The sequence below is a fragment of the Apium graveolens genome, chromosome 2 (assembly GCF_009905375.1).
Source record: "Apium graveolens cultivar Ventura chromosome 2, ASM990537v1, whole genome shotgun sequence".
Taxonomy (NCBI): domain Eukaryota; kingdom Viridiplantae; phylum Streptophyta; class Magnoliopsida; order Apiales; family Apiaceae; genus Apium; species Apium graveolens.
Genome location: NC_133648.1, coordinates 204,328,846 through 204,354,334, shown reverse-complemented (window position 1 = coordinate 204,354,334; position 25,489 = coordinate 204,328,846). Strand labels below are relative to the sequence as shown.

The following is a 25,489-nucleotide window of genomic DNA, read 5'->3' as shown; positions in this document are numbered from 1 at the left end:
TTTCTCTCAGTAATACAAGCAAGAAGATTGTTGAGACAAGGATGTGAAGCGTACCTGGCTCATGTAGTGGATACGAAGAAAGAGACCTCTATTTTGGATGACATCCCTATAGTAAGAGAATTCCCTGACATTTTTCCAGAAGAATTACCAGGATTGCCACCTGATCGTGAGATAGAGTTTTCCATTGACTTGATACCTGGAGCTGAACCAGTTTCTAAGGCTCCATACAGAATGGCCCCGATGGAAATGAAAGAATTGGATAAGCAACTTCAGGAGTTATTGGATAAAGGAGTTATTCGACCCAGTGTTTCCCCGTGGGGTGCTCCAGTGTTATTTGTGAAGAAAAAGGATGGAAGTATGAGATTGTGTATTGATTACAGAGAGCTGAACAAGTTGATGATAAAGAATAAATATCCTTTGCCGTGAATCGATGATTTGTTTGATCAGCTTAAGGGAGCATGTTACTTTTCAAAGATTGACTTAAGGTCTGGCTACCACCAATTGAAGATAAAGCCCGAGGATATCCCCAAGACTGCATTTCGAACAAGGTTTGGCCATTACGAGTTTCTAGTAATGTCGTTTGGATTGACGAATGCGCCAGCGGCTTTCATGGATTTGATGAATAGGGTATAATAGGAGTATCTGGATAAGTTTATTATTGTATTTATTGATGACATCCTCATATATTTGAAGAATCCAGAAGATCACGCAGTGCATCTACAGATTGCCCTACAGAAGTTAAGAGAAAAGCAATTGTATGCTAAGTTTTCTAAGTGTGAGTTTTGGCTGACGGAAGTACATTTTCTTGGACATGTGGTGAGTAAGGAAGTTTTAAAAGTAGACCCGGTAAAGATTGAAGCTGTATCAAAATGGGAGCAACCGAAGACACCAATGAAAATAAGAAGTTTTCTTGGATTAGCAGGATATTATCGAAGGTTTTTGAAAGATTTCTCGAAGATTGCATCCCAAGTAACCAAGTTGACCAGGAAGAATGAGAAGTTCGTTTGGACGGAAAAGTGTAAAGAGAGTTTCCAGGAGTTAAAACGAAGACTAGTGACGGCTCCAGTGTTAGCATTGCCAGATGAGACGGGAAACTTTGTAATTTATAGTGATGCTTCTTTGAAAGGATTGGGATGTGTGTTAATGCAGCATGACAAAGTGATTGCGTATGCCTCCAGACAACTAAAGCCTCACGAGCAGAAATATCCAGTTCATGACCTTGAATTGGCGGCTATAGTATTTGCTTTAAAGTTATGGCGTCACTACTTGTATGGCGAGAAATGCGACATTTATACAGACCATAAGAGCCTGAAGTACATATTCACGCAGAAAGATCTGAACATGAGGCAGAGAAGGTGGTTAGAGTTGATTAAGGACTATGATTGTTCGATTAATTATCACCCAGGTAAAGCCAATATAGTGGATGATGCCTTAAGTAGGAAGGAAAGGTTGAATATGGTTAAGATTGCGGAGGAATTGGCACGAGACTTTGAAAGAATGGAAATTGAAATTCGAGGATCTAACGGAAGTCAAGAGCAACTATATGAAATTACTTTCCAGCCAGCATTAATGGAAAAGATTAGAAGATGTCAAGAAGGAGTTATAGAACAAGAGTTGGATACTTTGACAGGAGAAGAGTTGTGCACTCAAAAAGATAGTCAAGGTTTGTATAGATTTTCGTCCAGAGTTTGGATTCCTAATGTAACAGAATTGAAGAATGAAGTATTGCAAGAAGCTCATAACTCTAGGTTTTCTATCCACCCTGGTAGTACCAAGATGTACCAGGATTTGAAGAGATATTTTTGGTGGCCAGGAATGAAGAAGGATATTGCCAATTGGGTAAGTAAGTGTCACGTGTGTCAGACGGTGAAAGTAGAGCATCAGCGGCTGAGTGGATTGTTACAATCTTTGGAGATTCCCCAGTGTGGGAAGAGATTGCTATGGATTTTGTAGTAGGATTGCCAAAGACGAGAGCGAATCATGATACTATTTGGGTAATCATTGATAGATTGACTAAGTTGGCATGTTTCCTTCCGATTAATGAGAGGTATTCATTGGAAAGGTTAGTTAAATTATACTTGGATGAGATAGTTACCAAACATGGAGTTCCTATTTCTATAGTGTCGGATCGAGATCCGAGATTTAATTCCAGGTTCTGGACTAAATTCCAAGAGTGCCTAGGAACGAAATTGAATATGAGCACCGCTTATCATCCTCAGACGGATGGCCAAAGTGAGAGAACGATTCAGACCATAGAGGATATGTTGAGAGTCTGTGTTCTAGATTTTAAGGGTAATTGGGATGAGCACCTACCTTTGATTGAGTTCTCGTATAATAACAGCTACCATGCCAGTATAGGGATGCCACCTTATGAAGCTTTGTATGGACAAAAGTGTAGGTCACCATTGTACTGGAATGAGGTAGGAGAAAAGAAAGTGTTAGGCCCTGAGTTGGTTCAGCAGACTAGAGATGCCATAGTGTTGATTCGGAAAAGATTGGAAGCAGCTCAAGATAGACAAAGGAAATACGCAGATTTGCATAGGAAAGACATGGACTTTGAGATAGGAGCTTTGGTGTTACTAAAAGTATCACCTTGGAAAGGGTTAGTACGATTTGGTCAGAAGGGTAAACTTAGCCCTAGATTCATAGGACCCTTTGAGGTTTTGAAGAAAGTGGGAAAGGTCGCTTATGAGATAGCGTTACCACCGCAGTGGCAGCACATTCATAATGTGTTCCACGTGTCTATGTTGAAACCCTACGTCCCTAATTCGAATCAAGTCATAGAATACGAACTGATTGAGCTTCAACCAGATTTGTCTTATATGGAACAACCGGTCCAAATTTTAGACCGTAAAGAATGAGTCCTTAGGAATAAATCGATTCCTATAGTAAAAGTTTTATGGTGAAATCCTCGATTAGAAGAGTCTACTTGGGAATTGGAGTCAGACATGCTTGATAAATATCCTCATTTATTTAGTTGAATTAGATTCTGGGGACAGAATCTTTTTAAGGGGGAAAGAATATAACGAGTCGTGTATTCTTTATTTTTTATTTTTTATTTTTTTTCTCTAAATTTTGTTGTATAATGTTGATATCATAATTACAGTTCTGTTCCTGTTATTGTTACATTACTGATTTATCCTGTTATTCATATTTTGGTACTGCTGAGCGATTATGCTCACCCTTGCAAACTGTTATGTATATTTCGCAGATGCCTAGAAGATCAGTCAGACTGACCTATGTTCCTGCCCCTTCTGGACCCGGCTCCTCTGAGGTAGTTTGTATCAGACCATGAGGTCTGAGGAGTTGCTGAATAAAGTTTGTGTGTCTTAGATGTTGAATAAAGAGTCTTTAATAATGAGAACCAGAATTATACTTGAACCTGAATCGTATTTTGGTTCGGGGTCAAGTTAGTATATTTTAATAATAATTCTGTTGTTTATATTTTTGGTAATTGTGTTTAGTGACGTCAACTCCTGACCCCGGGGTTGAGGCCGTCACAATTAACATGCTATCTTATAAGTCTGCGACGCTCATAAGACGAATAAGCACAACCAATACTAGGTTATCATACAATCACCACACACTAAGGCATCAAAACAAATCAACTAAAGATATCCATAAATAAATCTGCTAGAACCCCACGATAACGATTAGCCCATAATCGGACTCATCATCAATGTGGGTTCTGATGAAAGCATGGTATAATAAACGTAGTCTTTATAAAAAATTAAACCGAATATGAAACACAAGTAAACGTTCAAGGATAAGAAAACTAGCATCCAAAGTTACAACTTAAAATAAAGAATCACAAGAATAAACTAGATCTTCTTTGCCTTGGTTGAATTATGCTCTACGGTCTTCTTACTCCTTCTCCTTAGCTTTTATATGTCTCCCTCTATGAAAAATGTCTTTATTTATGCATATATATGCTTTAGAATTGACCAGGGCTTCAAACTCTCAAAATCCCAATAGAAGCAGAATTATGTTACCCTGACCTAGCGCAGCCGCGCGCTTGACTGGCGCGGCCGCGCGGCGCGCCGTCCTCCTGAATAAAATGCTAATTTCTTTTTCTTCTCCTTACTGATTTGATCCGGTCTTTTCACGGGCCTTTTTTCCAACACCATCCAAACACCAAATTAGCACTACAACCATGCTAATTTACCTGATTACCTGGAAAATGCCTGCAATGCAAAAACACTAAAAAAACACGTAAAAACACCAAAAATTTGAGTACAAATACACCAATTCAAAGCTTTACAGGGCATAATAAAGTGTCATAAATACCACTCAACAACGGTCATACTAGTTCCATGGGTATTAGATACATGGGTGATTGGCTTTAGTGCAAGTGGGAGATTGTTAATATTTTTTCCTTGGAGACAGCATTATTATGTTTGTTTATGACATTTGGATTATTAATGTTTATGTTCTATCAATTATTTTTTTAATAATTTATCATTTCTTAATTTACAGTGATATAAATATTAGATTAATAAATGTCCTTGGAATATGATATGCCTTCTATATCTCTAAGTACGTGACTTAGAAATGAGATTATGTGAATAGTATCGATATTCCCAAATATCCCAAGTCAAGTATTATTATTAAGGGACAATAATAATGCATTAAAACTAGTATAATTGTTGAATGAAGATCAAATCTTGTTAATCATAGGTATAGTGATACTAAAGTAAAAAACACAGGCATATGTAAATATACATGGTTATATAGAATAAATTCTAGTTCGTTCCTGAAAGGAATATGTCCTAAGTCCAATCATGTATTAGGATTTAGGAATAACTTCCTATGTAATCTGTTTTGATTTCATTGATATTAATAAAAGACTTGTTTTGTTTTTATTACGGGCTTTATCTATTTAAGTGTTTAAATAAGATATACCATAGTTTAGAGTAAAGCTTTTTATGGATTATGATGAGATCATAATAGTGAGACCTAAAAGATGATAACTCTAAACTTAAATAGTTCCTGGTCATAGGATTACTAACTGGTAATTAATAATCCGCAAAGATCGGTACATACTATGCTTGCTTCATTATGAAGGATGTCTGTTCTCATAGACATTTATGTGGTGACACTATAGCTAGTATGTAGGTGCTTATTATAGAATAAGTTCACTGAACATGACTCGCACAGCTGAACAACTGATGGAGTTCACTCACGTGTCAGCAGTTGTTCACATAGTGATAGTTGTACAAGTATTCTTAGACTTGAGGTCATCATAGTCATCTTCTGTACACTGAACTATGCTTTGGTTTAGTTCTTAGTCTCCAGGGACAATTATTAGGGCTCTACTGGGTATAGGAATTTGTACACGAAGATAGTGTATGATCAATAAAGGATCTACCCCTTCCAGTGAAGGAAGCGAATGTTCAAGGCTGATCCACTTATGCTAGTTCAGGAATCTCTGGCCAGAGTGAATGAAATTAGAAAGGAGTTTCTAATTTGCATAGAACTAAGCATAGTAAATGCTAAGCAAGTGATTAAATTAGATAGGCTTGACACGAGATCCATGCCTTGTATTTAATCGGGACATTGTAGGGTAGAAGGAGTTTATTGTACGATAACTATTCACTGAATACGTTCTTGGTATTCTAAGCAGTGAATTCATATTATCCGGATAGTCGCGATATGCTGAGAAGTATCCCTTACGATGTAGAATAAATGTGATTAATTAATTAATCATATTTAATAAATTAGAGAATTTATATAAATAATGATAAAATAGTTTTATTATTATTTATTTCTACTTCCGGCTTAATATTGAACCTACAGGGTCACACCATAAAAAGAGAATGATTTAATGGTGGAGGAATTAATTAATAATGGCTAATAATTATTTATTTGTGAAATAAATAATTAATTGGCAAATTTAATAATTGATTAAATGAGATTTAATTGATTATAAATTAATTAATAAAAGTTCTTAATATTATTAATTAAGGATTTAATTTTTGGAAATTAAATCAAGAGAGAGAGTTATTTCTAAAGTGTTTAGAAAAAGGATTAATAATTAAAAGGTGTTTTAATTATTAATGAGAATAATAAATGGGATAATAATAATAATATTTATGGGAAAATTTCAGCTGAGAATTTTACCTATAAATATACTATTATAAACCCTATTTTGATTCTAACCCCAATTTTTAGAAAAAACCTAATTCTCTCCACCTCCTCCTCCTCCTTAACGTCGTTTTCTTGGTGGATACCAGTGGAGTGCTTCACGTTTGAGGAGCAGCTGCTAAGGATCTCCGATCGTTGCTTTTGGATTTAATATTAAAGGTTAGTAATAGATCCATATGTTTTTACCACAATTTATATGCTTTTATTCGGATTTTATGTGTAAAAAGTGTTTTACCATGCCTCCGCTGCGATTAAAATCCAACAATGGTATCAGAGCATAGGTTGTATGCATATAGATCTGTGGTAAAAATTTCAGAATTTTATGTGCTTGTATGAATTAATTATGATTTTTACAAGTTATATCATGGATTAGTTTTGTCTGATGAGAAATCATTTCTCAGAATAATTTTGAATGTTGATCTGGGTTCTACAAGTGCTGTAGATCGTCTGGGTATTTTTTTCATAATTTTATGATGTATAGATTTTTTATTATGAATTTTTGAAGTTCTTGTAATTGAATTCGTAATTAAATAAGTATATATATGATATTGTAAGTATATATATATATTTGTATATAAGCATCTGCTGCTGTACATCTGCTGTTGTGTGTTGAATGCACGGAAAAGATAAAGTAAAAGAACAGGTACGGCAGAAAAAGGACAGGCACGGCGATCGAGAGAGAAGACGGCGGCTGCTGCAAGAAAAAAAAAGGCTGTCACGCATTCTGGGAATGTGTTACACCCTGTGGCGCATTCACGGAATGCGTTACACCTTTTAATGGCTTAAAAGGGTTGTAACGCATCACCGGAATGCGTTACAGGGCTTGTAACGAGTTCCTGTAATGCGTTACAGCCCGTTTGTAAATTTTAAATTTGATTTCTGGGAGTTTCGTAACTCCGTTTTAGGCGTGTAATATATCGTTGGATTCGTTTTTCCGAGACGGATCTAATGGAGTGATCAAATTTTAGTTTATATAAAAGTTTTGAACTGTTTATATACTCCATGAAGTGTTTTAAAGCTGTTTTTGACTGTTTTAATTGCTTTTAAATGCTTCATGTGATACATAGAGATGTATAATGCTTAGACTAATATGCTAGATGATGTAACATGCCTACCTTGACGTTTATTCATGTTTATATATGTGATATATGCTTAGTTTATCATACGATGATAGATTTAGGTGAACTTAAATGAACATAAGGCGTTTGTTAGACAACCTAGTATAGTGAAATTGTTTCATAACCTTAATAATAATATTATGAATACAATCATGAGATTCTTGTGTTTATGAAACACGTAATTGAATATGAATTTTCGATATGAGAGAAAGGATGATTCTGTCAACAACAGATTTCTATCTGTAAGAAAGGGTTATTAAGTGACGCCTCTTGACAATGTTCCACCCGATCTGGGAATCATCTGATTATTGATTATTGATTTGAAATATTTAATTTAAAAGGAAGAATCTCTTTATAATATAATTATGATTGTAACGTAATATAATCCCTCTAAAATTAAATAATATCAAGTAGTAATTGGCCAATGACACAACGGGCTTGTGTCGGTCATAGCCTTCCAACATGATAGAAAGTAGTTCTTATTTTTAAATCATTGTCGTTTCGTGCCACAGCCGAGGGCTTTGATTTCGAAATAAGAAATACTTATCTATTACATAGAGATGTGTACATTGAATAAGAATCTAAAGGTCGTTACGTGCCACAGTCGTGGGCCTTTGGGGACTGATTCAATTGTACGGAATGTTGGGTTCGACTTGACTTAGAATATTGAGTTTGTCGTGCCACAACCGTGACTCAATTATTCAAGAGGCTAAAGTTTGATTAGGGAATAACATTAGATGTAATTGACAAGAGTTGTCTGCCTATTGAACATTACATGGCGTTTCGTGCCACAACCGGGGTTGTGTAATGGAATGTAGGATCCCTATTCCTACTAGCATTATGAATGCTTAATTTTTCACGTAGGGGGTTGAATAAATTAGGTAAACTAGTGGGAGCCACTTATGAAATCGAATATATAAAGACCCGATTCATATAGTGTTTCAAAAATAAAATAGAATATTTGCTAAGTGTTGTTATGTGTTTATCATTTACAGATTTATAATATACATTATGTCTTCTGCACTATCACTCAGGAGCATACTGGATGCTCACAAATTGATTGGTCCTAATTATGTTGACTGGCTTCGAAACTTGAGAATTGTTCTCAGGATTGAGAAGCTGGAATACGTGATTGACTCACCTGAGCCTACTGAACCTGCTAGCGATGCGCATAATGATGAACATGTTGTGTATCGTAAGTGGATAGATGATGCAAATGTTGCTCAATGCATCATGCTAGCTTCCATGAACATTGAGCTACAGAAGCAACATGAGCATATGGATGCTCACACTATCCTCATGTATCTACAAGAGTTGTATGATGTGGCAGGGAGGACAGCTCGATATGAGATATCGAAGGAGCTGTTCGGTTGTAGGATGTCTGAGGGATCATCTGTGAATGACCATGTACTTAAGATGATTAATTTGATTGAACGTCTTGGACAACTTGGTTTTGCCATGGATGGGGAGCTGAGCCAAGACTTGGTCTTGCAATCGCTTCCGAGTTTGTTCTCGCATTTTGTTGTGAACTTTCACATGAATAAGTTGGATGTCAGCCTGCCTGAACTCCACAACATGTTGAAGACTGCGGAATCGAATTTTCCCCCTAAGAAGAGTTCTGTTCTTCTAATTGGTGAAGGTTCCAATCCTAAGAAAAGGAAGAGGAACCCTTCCAAGAAGAAGAAAGTAGGTGAGAAAATGCCGGTTCCACCAATAGCTGAAGACCCCAAGAGCAAAGTTGTTTGTTTTCACTGTAACAAGGTGGGGCACTGGAAGAGGAACTGCAAGGTTTACCTTGCAGAATTGAAGAAGAAGAAGAAGGGTAGTGAGACTACCGCTTCTGATTCAGGTATGTTCATGATAGAAGTGAATACGTCATTAAATCAAATTTCTACTTGGGTATTAGATACCGCCTGTGGTTCTCAAATCTGCAATTTGTTGCAGGGACCAAGGAGAAGTAGGACTCTTGAGGAATAGGAGGTGATTCTACTGATGGGAAATGTAGCAAGAGTTGCTGCTGAAGATGTAGAATCATTTCATTTATATATGCCTACGGGCAAGACTATTGTTTTAAATAATTGTTATTTTGTTCCCTCGATTGTGAGGAATATTATTCCCATGTTAGACTTGGCTGGATTTTCATTTATTATTGAGAATAATAAATGTTCTATTCTTAGAGATAATATTCTTTATGGACGTGGTGCTTTAAATAATGGTCTGTATATATGTGACATAATTTACTTCAGATTGAACAAACTAATAAAAGAAAAGGGATGATGAAAATCTCACTTTATAGTGGCATTGCAGTCTCTATTTAGTAGACATGGAGAGAGGACTGCAAATTTGCTAGGAATGGTACACACAGATATATGTGGACCAATGTCTAAGCAAGCCATGGGTGGATTTTCATACTTCATTACTTTCATAGATGATAGATCTAGATTCGGATATGTGTTTGATGAAACACAAGTCTGAAGCCTTTGAAAAGTTCAAAGAGTATAAGTATGAAGTGGAGAAACAAACCAAGCATAGTATTATAATTCTTCAATTAGATCGAGGTGGTGAATACTTGAATGGAGAGTTTCTGGATTATCTCAAAGTAAATGGTATAGTCTCTCAGTGGATGCCTCCAGATTGGTATCTGAAAGGAGAAATTGAACTTTGTTAGACATAGTTCGGTCCATGATGAGCTATGCAAATCTTCCAGTATTCCTATGGGGTTATGCATTGGAAACCTCAGCATATTTACTGAATAAGGTGCCTTCCAAATCTGTTCCTCAAACTCCGTATCAGATATTGAAAGTAAGGAAACCGGGTCTTAAACACGTTAAGATTTGGGGATGTCCAGATTATGTCAAGAAAGTTGACCCAGATAAGCTGGAATATCGATCCGTAAAATGTAGTTTTGTGGGATATCCTAAAGAGACTTTAGGGTATTACTTTTACACCGATCATCGATTGTTTGTCTCCAGACATGCTACCTTCTTGGAAAAGGAGTTTATCCTTGAAGGAAACAGTGGGAGCAAAATTGAAATTGATGAAGTTCAAGAAGCACAAACTACTACGGATCAAGTGGAAACACCTGTTCTGACTGAACAACCTTTTATGGAACAGCCCATTCATAGAACAGGGAGAGTGTCTCGCCAACCTGAGAGGTAATATGGCCTTGTCATTAAGAATGACAATGAGTTGTCGATCATTGATGATGACGACCCTGTGACCTATAATGAGGCTATGAGTAGTGTTGACTCAGAGAAATGGCATAGTGCCATGAAATCCAGAATGGAATCTATGTATACGGTATACAAAAGATAGATTATAGCAGATGGTCAGGTGGAGACCTATAAGGCCAGGCTTGTGGCAAAAGGATTCAAACAAAGGCAATAGATTGACTTTGATGAAACCTTTTACCTGTAGCCATGTTAAAATCAGTTCGGATTTTACTTGCGATTGCCGCTTACTACGACTATGAGATCTGGCAAATAGCCAGATGGTTTTCTTTCCAAGAGAAAAAAAAACCTAGTGTGTAAGCTGCTGCGAGTCATATGTGGTTTAAAGCAAGCTTCTCGAAAGATGGAACATTCGTTTTGATGAGAAAATCAAAGAGTTTGATTTTATCAAAAACGTAGATGAACCATGCGTCTACAAAAGGGTTAGTGGGAGCGCGGTAACATTTCTTATATTGTATTGAATTAGAGTTGACACACATAACAACATAGCAGACCCACTCACAAAGCTACTTTATGAAAGTCACTTTGATCGTCATAAAGACAAGATGGGTATTAGATACCAGAGTGATTGGCTTTAGTACAAGTGGGAGATTGAAAGGAATATGTCCTAAGTCCAATCATGTATTAGGATTTAGGAATAACTTCCTGTGTAATCTGTTTTGATTTCATTGATATTAATAAAAGACTTGTTTTGTTTTTATTACGGGCTTTATCTATTTAAGTGTTTAAATAAGATATACCATAGTTTAGAGTAAAGCTTTTTATGGATTATGATGAGATCATAATAGTGAGACCTAAAAGATGATAACTCTAAACTTAAATAATTCCTGGTCATAGGATTACTAACTGGTAATTAATAATCCGCAAAGATCGGTACATACTATGCTTGCTTCATTATGAAGGATGTCTGTTCTCATAGACATTTGTGTGGTGACACTATAGCTAGTATGTAGGTGCTTATTATAAAATAAGTTCACTGAACATGACTCGCACAGCTGAACAACTGATGGAGTTCACTCACGTGTCAGCAGTTGTTCACATAGTGATAGTTGTACAAGTATCCTTAGACTTGAGGTCATCATAATCATTATGTGTACACTGAACTATGCTTTGGTTTAGTTCTTAGTCTCCAGGGATAATTATTAGGGCTCTACTGGGTATAGGAATTTATACACGAAGATAGTGTATGATCAATAAAGGATCTACCCCTTCCAGTGAAGGAAGCGAATGTTCAAGGCTGATCCACTTATGCTATTTCAGGAATCTCTGGCCAGAGTGAATGAAATTAGAAAGGAGTTTCTAATTTGCATAGAACTAAGCATAGTAAATGGTAAGCAAGTGATTAAATTAGATAGGCTTGACACGAGATCCATGCCTTGTATTTAATCGGGACATTGTAGGGTAGAAGGAGTTTATTGTACGGTAACTATTCACTGAATAGGTTCTTGGTATTCTAAGCAGTGAATTCATATTATCCGGATAGTCGCGATATGCTGAGAAGTATCCCTCACGATGTAGAATAAATGTGATTAATTAATTAATCATATTTAATAAATTATAGAATTTATATAAATAATGATAAAATAGTTTTATTATTATTTATTTCTACTACCGGCTTAATATCGAACCTATAGGGTCACACCATAAAAAGAGAATGATTTAATGGTGGAGGAATTAATTAATAATGGCTAATAATTATTTATTTATGAAATAAATAATTAATTGGCAAATTTAATAATTGATTAAATGAGATTTAATTGATTATAAATTAATTAAGAAAAGTTCTTAATATTATTAATTAAGGATTTAATTTGTTGGAAATTAAATCAAGAGAGAGAGTTATTTCTAAAGTGTTTAGAAAAAGGATTAATAATTAAAAGGTGTTTTAATTATTAATGAGAATAATAAATGGGATAATAATAATAATATTTATGGGAAAATTTCAGCTGAAAATTTTGCCTATAAATATACTATTATAAACCCTATTTTGATTATAACCCCAATTTTTAGAAAAAACCTAATTCTCTCCACCTCCTCCTCCTCCTTAATGTCATTTTCTTGGTGGATACCGGTGGAGTGCTTCACGTTTGAGGAGCAGCTGCTAAGGATCTCCAATCGTTGATTTTGGATCACATATTAAAGATTAGTAATCGATCCATATGTTTTTACCACGATTTATATGCTTTTATTCGGATTTTATGTGTAAAAAGTGTTTTACCATGCCTCCGCTGCGATTAAAATCCAACAGTTCCCACACTGATAGGTTTAGGTGAATTTCAATCAATGTATTTATGCAACACTAGTATGGTTATTATTCAATGCTAAGATGAGTAACAAATTGAGATTTTTAATACTAAGATTGATAAAGAGATTATACCAAAGAACATACACTAAGAGATTAAAGAGAATTGAATGATATATGACACAAACATGGGATTCTAACTTCATTAAATACTTCATTCAATAGCCTTTTCATTCTTAACCTTAGCATGTAATGGTGATGATACTAATCAGATAACACAGAGCTGATAAACGCTAACTTTCGTTGTACGGATACCATACTACCAGACATCCACAAAAGAGATAGAAGCTGAATAGACACCAATTATATTGATACCCTATATATCTATAGAATTTGACAACATAATGGTTTAATGCACAAGTTATATATCGCGAGTACATAGGGCAAGTAAGATGGTTAAAATTACCTACGTATTATGCATATCAAATGCATGAACCTATGCTAGCATGGCAAGTTCTAAACCCTTAAATTCACTTTTGCTTCATTAAAAATTAACACATTATCTTATAAGTTCGCGACACTCACAAGACAAATAAGCGCAACCAAAACTAGGTTATCATATAATCACCACACAATAAGACATCGAAATAAATTAACTAAGGAAATCCATAAATAAATTCATTAGAACCTCACGATAACGATTAGCCCATAATCGGACTCATCATCAACGTGGGTTCCGATGAAAGTCTTTATACTTAATAAAACCAAGTACGAAACAAAAGTAAAGGTTCAAGAATAAGAAAACTAGCATCAAAAGTTACAACTTAAAACAAAGAATCATAAGAATAAACTAGATCTTCGTCGCCTTGGTTGAATTGTGCTCTACGGTCTTCTTATGCCTTCTCCTTAGCTCGGGTACGTCTCCTTATGAAAAAAGACCTTTATTTATGTATATATAGTAGACCATGCATAGTAGAAGTCCATCCAATCAAAAGTCCACAAGAATCAGGATTTTAATTCCCATCCTGGCGCAGCCGCGTTCTTGACCAGCGCGGGAGTGCTGTGTTTCTGTTCCTCGGGCGCGGCCGCGCGCTATCACAGTGCGAGCGCGTCGGTCTTCTGGAAAAACTTCTATTATCTTCTTTTCTTGCTGCAATGAGTTGGTCTTCACGAGCCTTTATTTCATGGACACCATCCTAACACCATATTAGCATCAAATCAATGCTAATTCACCTGAATTCCGGAATAATGCCTGGAATGCAAAAACACTACAAAACACATTAAAACACCAACAACTTGAGTACAAACTCACCAATTTAAAGCTTAATGGATCATTATAAAGTGTCATAAATGCCACTCAACACTAGTCATAACTGCCCTGATTGAAATGAACCTTTTGAGATGATTTGCGATGCAAGTGACTATGCAGTTGGAGCATTTCTTGGGCAGAGAAAGAACAATATATTTCATTTGCTCTACTATGCTAGTAAGACCCCAAATGGTGCTCAACTAAATTATACTACTACTGAGAAAGAACTTTTGGCCATTTTCTATAGTTTTGAGAAGTTTCGATCTTATCTACTTAGGACGAAGGTGACAGTTTTCACTGATCACGCTGCGATTCGATATCTCGTCTCGAAGAAGGACTCGAAGCCTAGTTTGATCAGATGGGTTCTTTTGCTTCAGGAATTTGAGTTAGAGATCAAGGACAGAAAGGGTACTGAGAATCAAGTTGTTGATCATCTCTCTCATTTGGAAGATCCAAGTGCAACTTCACTGGATAAGACATTGATAAATGATTCTTTTCCCGATGAGCAGTTGTTTGGAGTGCAAGAGGAAGAACCGTGGTTTGCAGATATTATGAACTACCTTGTGAGTAATATCATGCCTCATGACTTGTAATATGCTGAAAGGAAGAAGTTTCTTCATGAGGTAAAGTGGTACATGTGGGATGAACCATATCTGTTTAGATAAGGAGCTGACCAAATCATCAGGAGATGTATTCCGTACAGCGAAATGGGGGATCTTATGAGACTATCATTCAACTGTTTATGGAGGCCTTATGGTGGAGAGAAGACAGCAGCTCATGTTCTTCAATTGGGATTCTTTTGGCCTACATTGTTTAAGGATGCGCATCTGATAAGTGGATTTTATATCCAGTTGGAATGCTTTATTACAAGTTTAAATTGGTGTTTTGGACTCAAGTTGTTGGTATTTTGATGTGTTTTTGTGTTATTGCATTTCAGGTATCAGTTATATAAAGAAAAGAGCTTTTAAAGGTAATATAATAAAAAGTGATCAGATTTGGAATCCAAGGCCATTGTCAAGTTGTAGAGAATCTCAATAGCTTCGCGTGGGCAGTTGAATCGCCTAATTTTGACGAGTAGAACTCAAGTTATGGTCAAAACAAGATTCATCAGAATTTTTTCCAGAAGCTGTCTGAGCGCCCGCTCATGAGAGCTAAGCGGCCGCTCAGGGCGCGGCTGGTCGCTGATTTCGCTGAAAAAACCTTTTTTGAGTGAAATTTGACGATTTTAAGGGTCCAGGTCCACTAGGGCATACTTAAAAAAGGGTTTTCATCATCCGGGAAGATTGGGATACCAAGGAGAAGACCTAGAAGCACAGAACAACTCCGAAAAAGAAGACCTTGTGTTCAACTTGTGATTCGTTAAATTAGTTGTAACTTTGGATGCTCGTTTTCGTTCTTGTTGAACCTAGATCTTGTTTATTCGTACTTTAATCATTATTCAGTTTATTAAGACTTTGTTTTATACCATACTTTCATTGAAACCCATTATGACGATGAGTTCGATTATGGGCTAATCGTTGTCATGGGATTCTAGCGGATTTAATTGTTTTGATATCTTGGTATGTGGTGATTTTATGATATCCTAGTATTGGTTGTGCTTATTCGTCTTATGTACGTAGCTAACATATATGATATCGTGTTAATCTCTATTGAAGCGATAGTGAATATAGAGGTTTAGAACTTGCCATGCTAGCATAGGTTCATGTATGTGTATGCATGATTAGTGGGTAACTCTAACCGTTTTACTTGCCCTATGTAATCAAGATGGATAACTTGTGCTTAAACCGTTATGTTGTCAAATTCTATAGACATATAGGGTCTCAATATAATTGGTGCATATTCAACTTCTATCTCTTTTGTGGATGTCTGGTAGAATGGTACTCGTGCAACGAAAGTTGGCGTTTATCAGTTTTGTGTTATCTGATTAGTGTCATCACCATCACATGCTAAGGTTAAGAACGAAAAGGCTATCGAATGAAGTATTTAATGAAGTTAGAATCCCATATTTGTCATATATAGTAATTCAACCTCAATTCTCTTAGTTAATGTTATTTAGTATAATCTCTTAGTTTAATAAAAACCCAATTTGTTATTTGTCTTAGCATTGAGCGATAACCATACATTGTTATATACGTGTATAAATTGAACTTAACCTAAACCAATCTCTGTGAGAACGAATCTGATTTATATCTTATACTACTTGCGAACGCGTATACTTGCATGAATATTAGCGCGTGTTTTCGCCCTAACAAGTTTTTGGCGCCGCTGCCGCGGACTCGGTGTTAATTTTTAGTTTATGTGTTTGTTATCAGTGGTCTTTAAAGTTCACTGACTCGGATTCTTTTACTTTCACGGTTCATTTATTTGTGTTTCAGGTACTCATTATAATGGGAGATCCAGCAGCACGAACAAAAGCCTTGATGGATTTTTCTCAACCCAAGATCAATGACATTCAATCTAGCATTATCCGGCCAGCTATCACAGCTAATACCTTTGAGATCAAGCCTGGCATAATTCAATGGGTACAGACTTCAGTCCAATTTGGGGGTTCTCCAACGGAAGATCCCAATACACACATTAGGGATTTCATAGAGATCTGTGACACCTTCAGGTTCAATAGTGTTTCTGAAGATGCTGTGAAGCTAAGACTGTTCCCATTCTCTCTGAGGGACAAGGCTAAGAGCTGATTACACTCTCTACCAGCTGGTTCGATTACTACTTGGGAAGATCTTGCTCAGAAGTTTCTTACTAAATTCTTCCCTATAGCGAAGACAGCTACAATCAGGAATGCTCTTACTTAATTTGCACAGCAATCAGGAGAATCTTTATATGAAGCTTGGGGGTGCTACAAGGAGATGCTTAGGAGGTGTCCTCATCATGGAATGCCTGATTGGATGATCATCAATTGTTTTTACAATGGGTTGGGAGCACAGTCCAGACCCATGCTCGATGTAGCAGCAGGTGGAGCATTATGGGCAAAGAGCTATGAGAAAGCTCATGATCTAATTGAACTGATGGCTGCTAATGAATATCAGTATCCAGCCCAGAGATTGCCACAGAGCAAGGTAGCAGGAGTTCATAAGGTGGATACAGCTACGGCTATCACTGCTCAACTAAAGGCGTTGTCTATGAAGATCGATTCTCTGGCTAATTATGGTGTTAAGCAGATAATTAGTGTTTGTAAGCTATGTGCAGGTTCGCATGTGATAGAGCAATGTGCTATATCTAGTGAATCAGCTCAGTTTGTGAGCAACTTTCAGAGATCGCAACAACCAGTTCCAGACACTTATCATCCTGACAACTGGAATCATCCTAACTTCAGCTGGAGCAAAAATCAGAATGCGATGCAATAGCCGTTCCAGCAGTTTGGAAATAAGCTATTCAACCCTCCTGGTTTTGAGCAACAACTCCAACTTCAATAAAAAACTCATGATGCAGGTCTATCTTCGAATGAAAATTTTGAATTGGAGGAGTTGAGGTTTATGTGCAAAAACCAGGCTCTTATATGCCAAAGCCAGGCTGTTTCTATCCATAATCTGGAGAACCAAATAGGGCAAATTGCTAATGCCTTATTGAATCGTCCACCAGGTGCGCTTCCTAGTGATACAGAAACAAATCCAGGAAAGAGGGAAGTTGAAGAACAGGTGAACGCCATCACCTTGAGGTCTGGAAAGGTCGCAAGCCCCAACATTCAGCAAGACGAAGAGCCTGAAAAATCTCAAGCTTCAGAAAATGCAATTGTAGCTGAAGAAGAAGTGCGGAAGGAAGCAGAGGTGGTACCAAGGAAGAATACTGTGGAACACACTCCTCCTGAGGGTAATACAGGGGATAAACGGATCTATCCTCCACCTCCTTTTCCAAAGAGGCTGCAGAAGAAAAAGCTAGATAAGTCGTTTGAGAAGTTTTTGGAGGTGTTCAAGAAACTTCATATCAATATACCTTTCGCTGAAGCTCTTGAACAGATGCCTAGCTATGCGAGGTTTATGAAAAGTATTCTCTCTCAGAAAGTGAAGCTCGATGACTTAGAGACCGTTGCTCTAATGGAGGAATGCAGTGCTGTACTGCAACAGAAGTTGCCTCCGAAGCTTAAAGATCCTGGAAGCTTCACTATTCCTTGCACCATCGGAAACTTGGCGTTTGACAAGTGTTTATGTGATTTAGGAGCTAGCATCAATCTGATGCCCTTATCTATCTTCAAGAAGACTGGTCTGCCTGATCCGAAACCAACATACATGTCATCGCAACTAGTTGACCGTTCCATCGCTTATCCACGAGGTATAGTGGAGGATGTCTTGGTCAAGGTGGATAAACTCTTCTTCCCTGCTGACTTTGTAATTCTTGATTTCGAGGAAGATAAGAAGATTCCCATCATCTTGGGAAGACCATTCTTGGCTACAGGCCGAACTATGATCGATGTGCAAAAAGGAGAGCTTTCGATGAAGGTTCACGATCAAAAGGTCACTTTTAATGTGTTCAAGGAAATAAAGTTACCCACAGCTAAAGAGGAGTGCTTTAAAGTAGAGCAACTGCAGGTTTTGAATGCACCTCCGTGGAAGAGGAAGTTGGATATGCCATTCGATTCTCTTGGGTTAGCAGAGCTGAAATTTTCTCAGGAGCGTTTTGAACCATTTATTCAAGAAGCTCCCACACTTGAGCTCAACCAAATGCCAGATCACTTGAGTTATTCATTCTTAGGTGCACCCCATGATAAAGGGTTGGGATATATTTTTGATGATGTAGAGAGTGGCTGGACGGATCTTCCAGTGCCTACAGAGGGTTCTTCTCATGCGCCACAGGTAGTTGATAGGATTGGTGTTGGTGATGAGCAGCACAGGCGAGTGACTAGGCATATGTAGGCCATGCACGACATTCACCATCATTTTGCTGAAGATTTGACACACGCTTTCAGTACTGTTGTTCGAGACACTAGTGGCGAGGTTGATTGGCCACCTGATCCTCCACCCGATGAGGGTGATTCTTCCGACGACTAGGTATGCCTGAAATCCTTATTATTACCTTCAATGAGGACACTGAAAATTTTAAGTTTGCGGGTGATAATGTAAGGATTAGTAGTGTGTGTGTCCATATAGATTCATATAGATTCATATTGCATGTTTAGTTGTAGTTCATTCATATTTTTGCATGATTGTTCATTTAGGACATATTTGATTTTTGTATGTTATTTCATATAGTTACATTTGCATGCATATTTAGCATGATCCCTTAAGATGAACTATGATATTTGATATGTTGATGTTGATTTGAGTGTGGTGATGACGAATAGAGGGATGTTTAAGTCTTAATGAATTGATTTGCATGCCAGAAACAAATATTTTCACAAAGTCTTATAGGGTTGCTTTTGATCTGGATCATGATCATACTTGTTTGTTGTTGAGATTTAATCACTTGGTTATATTTAGAATTTGTGATATTCTCGTAATGACGTAAAAATACTGATTTTTTTATCTAGAGAAAAACTTGGATTTCATTGCTAGTTGTTGTAAGGCTAGGCGTCAAATGGCTAGTAGACGGCTCATATTTTTATGAGTAGTCTAATAAGGTTGAATGAGATGGAGCGAAACGCACTCATTTAGAAATTGTTGAAAAAAAAAAGAAAAAAAAGAAAGAAAAAAAGTATGTGTTTATGCATAATTGATCAAGAGTGAGCTCTTTAATACTCGAGTTATTAAGTTTTAGGGGACTTTGTGCCTAGTGACCTAAGGCTTTTATAGTCTGGGATCCGCTAACCTAACGCTCGCTACATGGGTATTATTGCATAAGTCTTTTGGGACCTCATTCATTACACGGTCAAATAAGCATATTTGCTATGTGTTCAATAATAGTGTGAATCCTTGTATAACTCTAGTAGAAAGGAGGTGTTGTGAGTCATAATGCATTTATTGTCTATTCTGTTTATAAACTTTTGATTGTTTCGATGATAGATAAGTTATGGTTATTGATCTAGTATCGAGAGTATATCTGTTAAACATCACATTTCTGGTTTGTGAGTTGGTTTGTGGGATTTATTCAAACTCTGTTTCAAGTTATTGCATTCTTAGAGGCATTGGCTTATTCATTTGGTTATGGTTATTCTGAGGGGATCGATTACATTATCATTTAGTTGCATTCACGTAGTTGCATTCATGCACTAGGTTTGTTTTGTAGTTTTGAGTCTGTTTATGCTTGAGGACAAACATCGATTCAAGTTTGGGGGTGTGATAAGTGGATTTTATATCCACTTGGAATGCTTTATTACAACCTTAAATTGGTGTTTTGGACTCAAGTTGTTGGTATTTTGATGTGTTTTTGTGTTATTGCATTTCAGGTATCAGTTATATGAAGAAAAGAGCTTTTAAAGGTAATATGATAAAAAGTGATCAGATTTGGAATCCAAGGCCATTGTCAAGTTGTATAGAATCTCAATAGCTTCGCTTGGGCAGTTGAATCGCCTAATTCTGACGAGTAGAACTCAAGTTATGGTCAAAACAAGATTCATCAGAATTTTTTCCAGAAGCTGTCTGAGCCCCCGCTCAGGAGAGCTGAGCGGCCGCTCAGGGCGCGGCTGGTCGCTGATTTCGCTAAAAAAGCCTTTTTTGAGTGGAATTTAACGATTTTAAGGGTCCAGGTCCACTAGGGGCATATATATACTTAAAAAAGGGTTTTCATCATCCGGGAAGATTGGGATACCAAGGAAAAGACCTAGAAGCACAGAACAACTCCGTAAAAGAAGATCTTGTTTTCAACTTGTGATTCTTTGAATTAGTTGTAACTTTGGATGCTCGTTTTCGTTCTTGTTCAATCTAGATCTCGTTTATTCGTACTTTAATCATTATTCAGTTTATTAAGACCTTGTTTTATACCATGCTTTCATTGGAACCCATGGTGACGATGAGTTCGATTATGGGCTAATCATTGTCATGGGATTCTAGCGGATTTACTTATGGATTTCTTTAGTTAATTGTTTTGATATCTTGGTGTGTGGTGATTTTATGATATCCTAGTATTGGTTGTGCTTATTCGTCTTATGTACATAGCTAACATATAAGATAGCGTGTTAATCTCTATTGAAGCGACAATGAATATAGAGGTTTAGAACTTGCCATGCTAGCATAGGTTCATGTATGTGTATGCATGATTAGTGGGTAACTCTAACCATTTTGCTTGCCCTACATAATCAAGATGGATAACTTGTGCTTAAACCGTTATGTTGTCAAATTCTATAGACATATAGGGTCTCATTATAATTGGTGCCTATTCAGCTTCTATCTCTTTTGTGGATGTCTGGTAGAATGGTACTCGTGCAACGAAAGTTGGCGTTTATCAGTTTCGTGTTATCTGATTAGTGTCATCACCATCACATGCTAAGGTTAATAATGAAAAGGCTATTGAATGAAGTATTTAATGAAGTTAGAATCCCATATTTGTCATATATAGTAATTCAACCTCAATTCTCTTAGTTAATGTTATTTAGTATAATCTCTTAGTTTACTAAAAACCCAATTTGTTATTTGTCTTAGCATTGAGCGATAACCATACATTGTTACATAGGTGTATAAATTGAACTTAACCTAAACCAGTCTCTGTGGGAACGAATCTGATTTATATCTTATACTACTTGCGAACGCGTATACTTGCGTGAATATTAGCGCGTGTTTTTGCCCTAACAAGTTTTTAGCTCCGCTGCCGGGGACTCGGTGTTAATTTTTAGTTTATGTGCTTGTCATCAGTGGTCATTAAAGTTCACTGACTCGAATTCTTTTACTTTCACGGTTTATTTATTTGTGTTTCACGTACTCATTACAATGGGAGATCCAGCAGCACGAATGAAAGGCTTGATGGATTTTTCTCAACCCAAGATCAATGACATTCAATCTAGCATTATCTGGCCAGCTATCACAGCTAATACCTTTGAGATCAAGCCTGGCATAATTCAATGGGTACAGATTTCAGTCCAGTTTGGGGATTCTCCAACGGAAGATCCTAATACACATATTAGGGATTTCATAGAGATCTGCGACACCTTCAGGTTTAATAGTGTTTCTGAAGATGCTGTGAAGCTAAGACTGTTCCCATTCTCTCTGAGGGACAAGGCTAAGAGCTGGTTACACTCTCTACCAGCTGGTTCGGTTACTACTTGGTAAGATCTTGCTCAGAAGTTTCTTACTAAATTCTTCCCTATGGTGAAGATAGCTGCAATCAGGAATGCTCTTACTCAATTTGCACAGCAATCGGGAGAATCTTTATATGAAGCTTGGGAGTGCTACAAGGAGATGCTTAAGAAGTGTCCTCATCATGGAATGCCTGATTGGATGATCATCAATTGTTTTTATAATGGGTTGGGAGCACAGTCCAGACCCATGCTCGATGTAGCAGCAGGTGGAGCATTATGGGCAAAGAGCTATGAGGAAGCTTATGATCTAATTGAACTGATGGTTGGGTTGCTTTTTGCGAGGCACCCAATGTTGTGCCCATGAGTGTGGTTTGTGAGTTTTATGCTAATACGAAGGTGGAGAACAATGGTTTCACTGTGGTTAGGGGGATGACAGTGGAGTACAGTACAAATCGATAAGGAGGGTGATTGATCAGCCCGCGAGGAAGCCTGGTCAGGATATTTGGAACGAGAAGACTCCGGAGGAGTTTGATTTGGATTTGATAGTTACTACTCTGTAGCTGCCTGAGAGGGGCATAACTGATTATTCGATATTCCCTACTTCATACATGAACAGGTTTGCACATGCATGGAATTCTTTTATTTGTGCTTACATCTTGCCATCTTCTCACATGCATGATGTTACTGTGGAGCGTGCACGGTTATTGTGGGATGTTCTGCAGGGGGACTATGTGGACCTTGGTATGGTTATTCACCAAGGGATTCTGAGATTTTTGCGAAGGAGTATTACGGCTTCTATACCATATGCGTCCATTGTGACGAAGTTCTGTGTGGCAGTTGGTGTTCATTAGCCAGCACACGAGCAACTTCAGATTCCGAGTGCTCCGATTGGTAGTACCACTTTGTTGATGATGAAAGAGTGGGATGGAGGTAATCCTGATTTAAAAGGGCTTGGGTACTCTTTTGACCATCTACCAGGGGGACGGCCAGCTGCTGGGGTGACTCAGACGAGCAGAACAGCTTGGAGATCTCAGTTTGGTGAAGAGGCTGGGCCATCGCAGCAGCAGGAGGAAACAGAAGCCGATATTAGCGTTGTTATGAGCATGGCGCAGTATAGGCGTTTAGCGAGGAGGATGGATGTGATGCATGACATCCATAGTCGGTTTGCACGTGATCTCACCCAGGCATTAGGGACTGCATTCAGAGCCACAGGTGTTGACATCCATTGGCCAATATTTGGTGAGGACTCCGTGTATCCACCTCCAGACACGCCTGACACTCCACACGTTGTGGGTGAGGATCCTGATTCAGATTAGGTATGCCTGATTCCTTACTATTACCTTCACTGAGGACAGTGAAAATTTTAAGTTTGGGGGTAGTAGTTGAAGGAGTATGTTTTGTGTGAGTCACATATAATTGCAAAATCATGATAGTTTAGCGCATATAGTTGCATATTTGTCATGTAGTAGTTTTTTTTATTTTTGTAGTTTTTTTATTACAGTTTGTTCATATAGTTTCATGCATTTGCATAATAATATGATCCCGTGTATGATTTTTCCGATTGATTTATGATATTGATGCTAGTGTAGTGATGTCATATTTAGTGATGTTAAGCCTTATCAAGTTGATTTGCATGATAGAGACAATTGTATTTCACTAAGTCTTATAGGTTGCTTGAGTGCTAGACCATGGTTACGGTTTATTTGATTGTCGAGGTTTAATCGCTTGTTTATATTTAAAATTTAAGATATTATCTTAATAATAAAATAACATGGATTTTTTAAAAATAGAGAAAATTGAATTTCATTGCTAGTTGTTGTGGCTAGGTATGAATTGGCTAGTAGCCGACTCTTATTTATATGAGTAGTCTAGGGTTGAGCGAGGTGGAGTGAAACGCACTCGTTTAGAAATTTATGAAAAAAAGAAAAAAAAAATAAGTGTTATGTATAATTGATCACGAGTGGGCTCTTTAGTACTCGAGTTATTAAGTTCTTAAGGGATTTTGTGCCTAGTGACCTAAGGCTTTTATAATCTGGGATCTGCTAACATAACGCTCGCTACATGGGTAATATTGTATAAGTCTTTTGTGGACCTCACTCATTGCACGGTCAAATAAGCATATTTGTGTTGTTTTGTTGAGAATAAAAGCATGAATCCATATAAAACTCCAATATAAGAATTAAAGTGTTATAAGTTATTTTGAGTCTAGCTTATATTTTATCTATAACCTTGCGATTGCTTTGATGAGTAGTGACTCATGATTATTGATCTAGTTGCGATGGTATATCTGTAAGCATTTGCATACACGCACGTCTCTGGTTTGTAGGTTGATTTGTGGGGTTTGATTGATCTTTATGCGAATAACTGCATTTGTTAAGATGTTACTTGTTGATTGGTTTAGTTATTCTATGGGGATCGTTGCATTCATGCATTTTTGTTTCTTGTTCTTTGAGTATGTTTATGCTTGAGGACAAGCATCGATTAAAGTTTTGGGGTATGTTGAGTGGCTATAATCAAATCTGCATTGCTCTTGAAGATCAGGAGAAGACTACATTCACTTGTCTATTTGGTACTTTCGCCTTTAGAAGGGTTTCTTTTGGTTTATGTGGGGCACCTGCCACATTTCAGAGATGTATGATGGTCATCGTCTCTGACATGATTGGTCAGAATATGGAGGTATTCATGGACGATTTCTCTGTGTTTGGCGATTCATTTGATGAGTGCTTGCAAAATCTTGGCGACGTTCTTAAAAGGTGTGTTGAGACCAATCTGGTTCTCAACTGGGAGAAATGTCACTTTATGGTGTGACGGGGCATTATTCTTGGTCAAAAGGTCCCTAGTAAGGGTCTTGAGGTGGACAAAGCCAAGGTGGGGGTCATTGAAAATCTTCCTCCACCAATTTCTGTTAAGGGAGTTCGCAGCTTTCTCGGTCATACGGGTTTCTATAGACGGTTCATCAAGGACTTCTCAAAAATTTCTATGCCTTTGTGCAATCTTCTGGAGAAGGATGTCCCGTTCAAGTTTGATGACGAGTACCTAGCTGCTTTTGAGTTCTTGAAGAAGAGTTTAATCACGGCACCGGTCATAACTGCACCTGATTGAAATGAACCTTTTGAGATGATGTGCTATGTAAGTGACTATGCAGTTGGAGTAGTTCTTGGGCAGAGAAAGAACAACATATTTCATGTGGTCTACTATGCTAGTAAGACCATAGATGGTGCTCAACTGGATTATACTACTACTAAGAAAGAACTTTTGGCCATTGTCTACGGTTTTGAGAAATTTCGATCTTATCTGCATGGGACAAAGGTGACAGTTTTCACTAATCACGCTGCA

General features: G+C 37.3%; 2 non-coding genes across 2 annotated transcripts; both read right to left on the bottom strand.

Moving 5' to 3' along the window:
* Nucleotides 1-16,820: 16,820 nt before the first annotated feature.
* On the bottom strand, nucleotides 16,821-16,927 carry LOC141710056 (small nucleolar RNA R71). The gene has a single exon (XR_012570597.1). It is a non-coding gene; the product is annotated as a small nucleolar RNA R71 (small nucleolar RNA).
* Nucleotides 16,928-22,235: 5,308 nt separating this feature from the next.
* Nucleotides 22,236-22,342, bottom strand: LOC141709986 (small nucleolar RNA R71). The gene has a single exon (XR_012570531.1). It is a non-coding gene; the product is annotated as a small nucleolar RNA R71 (small nucleolar RNA).
* Nucleotides 22,343-25,489: the final 3,147 nt, after the last annotated feature.